The sequence below is a fragment of the Adelges cooleyi genome, unplaced genomic scaffold (genome assembly GCF_023614345.1).
Source record: "Adelges cooleyi isolate 19-005CV unplaced genomic scaffold, UGA_ACOO_1.1 ACOO_flye_CR_arks_rails_tigmint_CR_PRNA_16, whole genome shotgun sequence".
NCBI lineage: Eukaryota > Metazoa > Arthropoda > Insecta > Hemiptera > Adelgidae > Adelges > Adelges cooleyi.
This window is the reverse complement of record NW_026095817.1, coordinates 164,469-174,849: the sequence shown is the minus strand read 5'-3', so window position 1 is coordinate 174,849 and position 10,381 is coordinate 164,469.

Here is a 10,381-nt window from a genome sequence, read left to right as displayed (position 1 = left end):
ATGCTAAGGAGCACCTCGTCACAAGACTTATTAGACAGTTGTAGGGTCATGTTTATCGAGAGAGGGTTGACAAATGGTGTACACTCGGATGGAATAATCGATAAGGTGGCTAATAAAAGTAAAGTGGTATCAAAATTATTATTTTAAAAACATATTTACACATGAATTATATATAGTTTTTTTTAACAAGCTGATTAGTATTATTATTATTGTTAAAGTTTCTGATACTTTATATTTCAAGTTTTAAGTTTAATGGCTGTGTTATAACGGAACGAAGCGAGCAAATTGCAGGTGCCCCTGTAAAATGTTTTTCTTAAACACTACCCATCAGCTCCTTAAATGGGAAGGGGGAGTTTTAGGAATCTTCAGGCCATTTAAAAATTGAATAAAATTTAACGTGGAATGAGGTCGAATAATCTTCTCTGTTAATTTTGGTTCTTTGTTAAGTTAGCCGTTGTTTTTTTGTCGAGACTCAGCTATACCACGCAGTGTACACAATGGCCCGATGTATTCACTAGCTATACTTTGCAAAAAAAAGCGAATAACGAAATATGATGTAGGCATCTTATACGATCAACTGTATACATAAAAAAATATGAAATACGAACGAAATTCTCAAAAGTCAATGTCAACAGGTAACATAATAATAATTTTACTTAACTCGTTTATTTTTCAAGCTACTTCTTTTTAAGTCTTAGGGAAAAATCCGATTATCTTTCAAACTAGGAAACAATCTTGAGCCGCCCTCAAAAGGCGAAATAAATGCTTGCAAATCATGTAGGAAAGGGTTAATGATATTTAGTTAGCATTATAATATTTCTGTTGATTTGTTAAAAATGTATAGCGTGTCGCAATCCGAAAAGCTTGATGTCTGTTATAGGCAGATACCACCTCATCATAGAAATTTATTTAGTATTTCATACTTATTTTATTAGGTGTATTATTTATGGCGAAATATGCAAGAAAAAAACCTTTTCACATACACACCTAGCATGAACGTAGACCATATATTTATTTTCAAGGGAGGGTGGCTGAAAAAAATTCTGGGGGAGGATATTGCCCCTTTGACAGTGATGGAAAAAATCGTTATCTAAATGAATAGTGGCTATTGTATCATTACAATGATTTATTAAGTTGTGTTTTCTGATTTATCAAGCTAGCTTCTAAATAACAAGGCATATTCCGAGGGACAAAAACCTGTCAATCTAAGTTGTAATACACGAGCAGAAAATATTTTACACGTGCATTGTTCAAATAAACAAATAAGCTTGTTAGAGCTTAACACCGATAATATATTATTTCAAACCGTGTAAACCATGTACAAATACATCTTTTTATAAAAAAATCCAGATATGTATAATATTCTGATGGTTAAGGCTTAACTGATTTTGTTCTTGTAAAAAAAACACAATTCAAAACTTGACAAAGTTAAATTGTGATTAATGAACTGCTTAAAACGTCCCAAAAGGCCTAACTCATAATTTCAACATGTTTTTATCACTTTTTTTTCTCTTTGACTCCTAGAGTTAACTTACAAACAAGAATATTCCTTTCCTCCAATCTATTATATAAAAATTTAAAAGTGTTAAACTCATCCTGATTTTGAAGAATTTATATCTTTATAATAAGATTTAAAACATAAATTAAAAATGTACTAAAAAACCATGCATCAAACAAGTATTGAAAAATGTCTACCAGTTTTCAAAATAATTGTCGTTTTACGCATTTCAGAGTACCTAGGCTTAATTTAGAGCTGTTTTCGATAGAAAATACACACGTGTAGAGGCTCTTAATGATGTCAAGGTGGATTTTCTTCGGTTACTTTAAATACGGTCTATGTATTAATTCTAATACCCTAAGAATTCGAAGTAAATCCTAAAAGAAAAGTAAAAAAACAAGTACCATCTTTCCCTTGAAGGAAACATATTGGAACATGAATATGTCTTGTGCCCTTCCCTTACCCGAATCTAACGATATTAACTTACTACTTCTATTTACTTATACAACTTTCTTAGTGTGCTGGTTTATGCTATGCTTGGTTTGAACCTACTGGCCACAGATTCGAATCAAATTGTTTATTTGAAAGTAATTTTATCTCGATCAGTTATAACTATTTCTGGTGACCTGTAACTTCCCCGTTTTCACTATACCCCGATCCTACTGTACTGGCTTTATTATATAAATGGATTTAGCTGATCAGTCAGAAACCGTACCACAATATAACATAATGTTGAAAACAATGTGAACAAATGCATAAAATGTATTATCTACTTTTAACATACTATCCTGGCTACTAATTGTGTTTAAATAAAATATCGAAATAACCGAAAACTAGAGGAAAAATACATTTTAACAGTAGTATGTTTTGGCCGTATGTAGCCCTGTTATCACAGGATCGTGATAACAGGGCGTGATAACAGGATTGTGATAACAGGGCGTGATAGCAAGGCATGATAACAGGGCGTGATAACAGGGCGTGATAGCAGGGCGCGATAACAGGGTCGTGATAGCAGGGCGTGATAGCAGGGCGTGATAACAGGGCGTGATAGCAAGGCGTGATAGCAGGGCGTGATAACAGGGCGTGATAGCAGGGCGTGATAGCAGGGCGTGATAACAGGGCGTGATAGCAAGGCGTGATAGCAGGGCGTGATAACAGGGTCGTGATAACAGGGCGTGATAACAGGGCGTGATAACAGGGCGTGATAGCAGGGCGTGATAGCAGGGCGTGATAACAGGGCGTGATACAGGGTCGTGATAACGGGCGTGATAGCAGGGCGTGATAACAGGGTCGTGATAACAGGATTCGATACGGCTATATCACGATTCTGTTATCACAATCCTGTTATCACTACTGGTATCACACACACACACACACACACACACACACATGGTGGGGACGGGCGAACATCAGCATATAAGGAAGGGTGCACCACCCAACATTTAACAGTTACCAGTTATCACTGCAAGACAGTCGGTGAACAATCATTTGTGCACATACACACACGTACGGTCAAGGTAAGTCCGAGCCAGAGCTTAGATGTATTAAGTCAAACAATATTGTCATTTACAGATGAGTCAAATCACCAAAGATTTCCTAAACGACCGCAGCGAGTTCGTGTTGGAATCGAGGAGACGTCACATTACGGAGATTCAACCCTTCGTCCCATACAGAGTGATACGGTTCGAAACGGTCGTTACAAAGCACGATGCGCGTACGCCCGCCGTAGAATTACGCTTGGGCGATAATCCACAACCCATACGCGTATACTTGCCAACCAGATTCAGAATGACCGACGAATAACTACAGAAGCCGATAGATTCTAATCTAACAATGATCTACAAGGGAAAGAAGAACGGGTCCAACGTCCACGATGTCGTATTTTTATAATATTATGGGTAAGTGCAATAGTCAGTTAGCAGAAAAAAAAATTAAATAACTAATTGCTGGTGTCTATTGTACTCTACAGATAAAGACGGACCGGTAGTAGTATGTTTCTGCATAGGCCATATCACTTTTAACAGTACCGCACGCCAAGTGGGTTTCCAAACCAACGATGTAACCGCTTGTACCGTTTGTAACAGTCTGTATTGTTGTGTAGAAATACTGTAAATCGATTTTTTGCAGGATTCGTTTAAAAAAACACATTCCACGACAATGGACCGATGTCGAAATTTGACAAAAATACGAGCTCAACAAAAAAAAAAAACCGGCAAATTGGTTTCCGAAACGTGTCTTAAACTTTTAATAGGTGCAAACAAGCGGTGTGGAAAACAAGTTTGCACCGAAATTGTCGTATCGACTTGGAACTTTCCACTACATTACGGTCACCCGTCAAAACTAATAATATCCGACTTGAATACAAAATTTACACTAGTACCCTTTGCAAGATACTTGACTGACAACAAGTTACCTGGCTCGGCCCACACAAAACAGTGTTCATCGTTTACATGGCGTCTTTGTCTATAATAATAATAATTGAGTGGTTTTTTAGTGTAGGCACTCAAAACACTTTGTTGGGCTATATTTTTGTTATTCTTATTAAGATTTAATTGTTTATTTCGAAATCAATTAGCGTGTTTGCGATCACTAAATTACCTATTCATTTTTCAATGACAAATATAATATATATATATACATAATATATTGGGTTACAGTGGTAAATATGGCACACAGCCTATTCCTTGGTCGACATATACACATATAAATTATTATGTATAATATAACGCCTAAACATGCATTTTCGAACTCGAAAACGGTTCACTCTGTCTTGGCAACGGATAAGATAATAATAGTATAAATTGCCAGAATGAAATGAGATATCCTTGTATAATGCCCAGACACTGTAATTCATCATCGTTCATTCGTATGTATTATTATCATCATATGTACACTTTGCCGGCAGCAATTATTATATTTTATGTGATGGTAAATTTAATAATCAACAGAATCATTTCGGATTCGCATATCCAATGCGAGAAACCGATCATCGATCATTTATAATTTGTTGTTTTATTAAAAAAAATTACTCCACAAATGCGTGTTATTACTGTAAAATATATATATATATTTTTTTATAATACAACACTGTGTTGGTCATCGTTAAATGTCTAAAGTTTGACCGTTTTTTTTTTAGTTTTTAAACATTATACATTTCCATGAATTAATGCGGATAAAATAAATCTGACGCTCGAATAATATACTACGATGGTGAATATATTAAAAAAAAAATAAAGTAAAACAAAAACTTTTTAATGTTTATTTTTCGACCCAGTTTTATGGCCGACACTACTTTTTTTCAATCCTAATTCCTAAACTTAATTAATTAAATGCTTTGATGTTGTTGCGTTCGTATAAACGTTGCAATCGGCCAAGAACTAATATTAGTTGGACATTGAATTGTTTTCTTCTATGGTCATTAGCTGTTATATGTTGTTCGTGAAGGTCACAGGTTTCTCAGCACCTCAAAGAAAAAAAAATGTGTAATACCATTATTTAAGCCTTCTTTGTTATTCAATTGTAATAAAATACAAAACAACTGCAGAAACCCTAGTCTAACTGTTATTATATAATTATTTGTATAATAACAGAGAAAAAAAAATTGAACAATGAATTTTGAAATGTTATTCAAATATAAAAATTATATAGATATTTAGTATAGCCAATATCTGATAGCTGTGAAATTTTTAATCCGACAAAGCAAGTTCATGGAAACTACAATATACAAACGGCTTAACTACTCTAATAATCTACTCGAGTTGCTCATAGGGTTATCAAATATATATAGATAGGACGATGACAAATTAAATCTGATCTAAATACATTGTTATATTATGTTTTTTCAATGTGTTTTCTTCGAATCTCCTTCGCTAACGACGTTCCGTTTATACGACATACCTACTCGTTTTGTCAAGTTTTTTTTTTCGCGAATGGTGTTTTATTTCACAAAATAAACACATTTTTCGTATACAATATATCTCTTCGATCGACGGAATCCTTTGTAATTTTAGTACCTATACACATATTCGTGTACCCAATTTTGAGCACGTTGTAGTGTTACATAATGATAATAATACAAAATGTATATATATATTATGTTTTACCAAATAATCGAGTGTCAGAATAAATTGTGCCGTCGTGTTGGTTTTAAGCGAATCCAATATTTAAAGCAAAACATTTAATCAGAGTTTTACGTGGAATTCGGATGGGCTGAAATCATTGTGATTATTCAGCTGCTTTAAAAGTTTTAACAACCGTGCAAAGCGAATCGCTATAGTTCCTTGTCATTATCACATAATCGTCTCGTCTCTCGTTTTTCGACATGAATATGATGTAAAATATGCACACGTTCAGGAAACTTTTCACTACCTATCATTATTATACTACCGTTCATATAAATATACACTTACAATAATTACAGTCAGGCACCTTATGTAAATGAACACACGCTACGCTACGCCACTTTTGTCTGCTGGTTTCGATGAAATACATTCATTATAATTAATACCGAATCGAGGTCGGTAACATGTAGTAAACCCCCCCCCCCCAGTACAGTGGGGTCGGGACAGTCACAGGTCTACAAGAATTATTTAAGAACAGTAAAAAAGTATTAAAAGTAAGGGAGGTCCAGTGTTCACGGATAAAAATATCAATAAATCATGGCCAGACAATTGAGTGCTAAATAATGTATTTTTTAGTATTAGGGTAGATACAATTAGGATTGATCGTTTTTTTAAAAAAAATTTTTTTGGGGGGGGGGTTCTTAAAAAAAAATATTTTGACTATAGATCTTTGAGAAAATTGTATACGTCATAGTTCCATTTTAGATCTACCTTCGGTCCAATTTTTAGACCTAAATAATTACTAAAACTTTGCTTGAAAAAATGAAATGAAAAAAAAAAAACGTCTATTTCTTCTAGGGGAAAGGATTTAGAATATTTATTTGGTTTGTCAATATTTATCGGTGGTATACTATGTATAAAAAGAATATTCCAAACATATTATTTAGAACTAGTTCGATTATTTTTTAAAAGTTAAAGAGCAACGTGACTTTAAATTGAGAAGTATGTACATTTATTAGATGCAATTTAAACTTTTCTTACATTTTTGGCCCAATTCTGATCTATAGACTAGCTGCAATAAGAAATCGGTACGGCGGTGGTTTAAGCGACTGTCATGTCGTTATTGCCAAACGCTAGAGACGTCGGTATAAAAATGACGGTAAAAAATACTTAAACTTTGAAACAATTTCTACTGTGTGATAAACAAGCTCTTCTATTCTGTAGAGAATGTCTGATCCTGCATTCTCAAAATTAGCGAAACATGCAACTATTGGCGCACGCATATTCTTTTTATCATTTATATATATATTTTTTAATATTTTCATATTAAAACTCGTTGAATTGTTTGTGTGGTATAAAGTGTAACAAGATTTTAATAGATGGCGGATAGTTGTTTTTCTAGAGTTCTAAATATATATTGCATATTGTATAGTTTACAAGGATGTATTAAAAAAATATGAGTATACGATACCAACATAAGGTTGTAGCCAATAAAATAATAGTTTAAATTACACATGATTGGTTAAAATTAGGCATTTAAGCAAAATTAGCAAAACAATTTTTCAATTAATCTGATGCTGTTGTCAACCGGATCGCACACGAACCCAAAGTCTTCAAAGTCTCGTTTTTGGAATTCGTTTATTTTCATGTGGAATTTTTCAATGATATCGTTCCCGTCCGCATCTTCAAGTGAACTCGGACTTGACATATGGTAACCGCACGGTGCGCACGATTGACGAAAGTAGGTTTTCACATTTTCCACAATATTTCTAATATTTTTTTTGACAATAAGAATTTCATCGCTTGAGTAATTTTCATATGTTGCTCTGTCACAGAAACCCATAAAGCGTTCTAGGATCTGAGATATTTTTTTGTTGTACTCAATTTCGGGAGACATTTGATAAAAAAACGATAGCGCGCCTTGCAATCGCAACACCAATGACTTTAAATTGTTTACTGCTGCAATAAGTTTTTTCAAAGCGTCCGATAAATCAGTGAAAACCTGATTCAATATTTCCAATATGTAATCGCAAATCTTCTTCAACACTTTTGCGTACTTACAGCCCAAAAATTGATGGGCTAGTAAAGTCTTAGTGTTTACATTGTCTTTGGTCACTATCTTATTCCTTCGGCGATCGACCTCGAGCAGTGTCCCCACCACTAAGTGATCGTGTTCCGTTGGACCGTTTATTACCCATAATAACTCAAACCTTCCATTCCTCCATCCGCCGTTACCTAAAAGCATGTTCATCTGTTCAACACGTTCTATCTGGTCCGTGTCGAAAAATGTTATTTGCACATGTCTCGACAAACAATCGTACTTAAAGCCTAAATTCTCGAACTCTGACACTAAGAACGTATCGATTACCTTCTTGGCGTTTTTCATTATGTGGTACACAGCTAATTCGTCATCCGTTTCCGATGCAATTTCATTCCGAACGCGTGCCGTAGCACGTGAAATGCCGTTTTCTAGTTCGCCGTGCGGAGGTGGCGAACAATAATAGCTGTAAAACATTGTCAAACGTCTCACCATTGTTGACATGTAATCTTCGATGGCCACGCATTCGGCATCGGCGATATATACACCCGTTTCGTCTACTTTGTATTTCTTGAACGGTTTACAGTTGACGGTCTTTTTGCCGTAATAACTCATAAAGTCCCCTAGGATTTCGGATACGTCGTTATGGAACCGAGTTTTCGGCGACATCTGAACAAACCACAAAAGTGAAGCTCGCATAGGCAAAAGGATGGCATCGTTCTCCTTGATTAGCTCGATTAATTGCTCCAAACACTGCAAGGATTTGAAAGGTCTGGTCATCCCTCTGCATATGGGTCCTATGCCCCTCTGGTAGTCGCTGAACATCTTTATCACGTTAGCATACCGACAACTCAAGAACAGATGAGCCTGTCGAAATTTAGTCTCCGCATTTTCGTCGGTTACTATCTGTGCGTTCGGATATTTTGCAACCAAATCGTGTCCATCGAACCGCTCTTGGGAGTTCATCCATCGCTCGTTAATGAACGCACTATATGCCCCTGATCCTAGATCCAACCATCCAGGGTGCAATAATAGTTGGTTGATTAGGTTAAAGCGATTTGCCTCCGTGATAGCACTTAACAATAATAACGCGTTAGTGTAAATCGCTAAAAAACGTACTGCTTGCATTTTTGTACAGTACAATTAAATAAAAACCAGCGTTCTGTGTTAATACACTTTTATTATTTTGTTTTCAATCTAAATTACCAATCGCCTATTGAACACTATATTTTACCGTGTAACTTATCCATTGGTTAGTCGACAATGTTAACAACGGTCTTTGTTAACATTGCGAGTACGTTCGAAACATGAGCACATTAAACAAAATACCATTTATGTAAACAATAAGTAAACATAGCGTTGTTTTGGCTTTAAAGAGCGGTGCTAAGATTATAATATTATAAGGCTTTTAAACAAATAATGTTGCTTTTTGTGTTTGATATGTAATAACAAATAGGTATTTTTCTACATGTTTTTTATTTTTCTAGCGTACTACTATAGTTGAACACAAAAATGCGGCGGCCATCTTCTCAGATGTCGCAGTATGACCATTTTCGAAATTCGGCGTGTACACCAATATAATTTTTTTATCTATAAATTAACACTATTATTATTAGTTGTGTAATGCGTTATGTAATTTGTTGTATGATGTAATACAAATATATGAATTAAAGAAACAAATATCATGCTAAAGCATAAACTTAATGAAATTATACATTGTTGGTTGAACTTAGGTATTTAGTACGGATTCGTAATTAGTATTTATAATAGATTGTAAAACTGCCGGTACTCTTTCTGATACATATATATTGTGACCGTGTTAGCCGAGTTGAATGAATGTATATTAGTTACCTTAAATCATTATTTTTTTTGTTTACCTGTTTCCCCGATGTTACTAAAATTGTCTGCTTCCCTATTTTCTTCTTCTGTAGTCAAGTCTATCCATACTGTAATTAAATAACAAATAGAATCATCCTATACTATTATATTTCTTTTTTAATTACCTTCATCATCAACATGGACTTGACGATGATCAGTGTGTTGAGGCGCGGTCGCTGTAATGATATTTCACTTTTCTTATTATTATTGTTCTATCATATATCTAAAATTAATACTGATCTATTTTTTTTTCCTTACCTTCGTTGGGGGATTGCTGAATTGATCCGGGTTGATGCGGTCCAACTGTAAATAACGTGTCAGGGTGATATTAATCTATTTAATCATATTTCCATATTCGTTTATACCTAAGTAATGGTTGAACTGTCTTTGATGTCGTAGCATATTCCTTCGGTTAGCAAACGTGTACTTACATACAACACAAGACTGATTCATTTTCACTGTGTGTGTGTGTGTGTGTGTGTGTTAGGTTTGAAAACGTGCGTATTAAGATGAACTTTCCGGTTATTGAAAGACAATATATATAGCGCCGGTATTTATAGCGCATTCGCCGGACAGGTGTTGCAGCAATTGCACATTATCAGCAACACCGCCACCAACTACGCCGTGGACGGTGTCCCCATCACCCGAGACACCACCGCCTCCGCCGCCGCCACCGTCGTCACCTGGTTCACAACGAACATCTAAGCGCATATATATATGCGCTTGCGCGTACATGTTGCAGAAATGGATAACGAGTCTTCGACGCCACGGAGCCATTAAAATAAATCCAGCCGAAGACTCGTTATCCATTTCTGCAACATGTACGCGCAAGCGCATATAATATATATATTATTATTGTATATATTATTTATTCCAATAAAATTAAATATAATAATAATACTATTA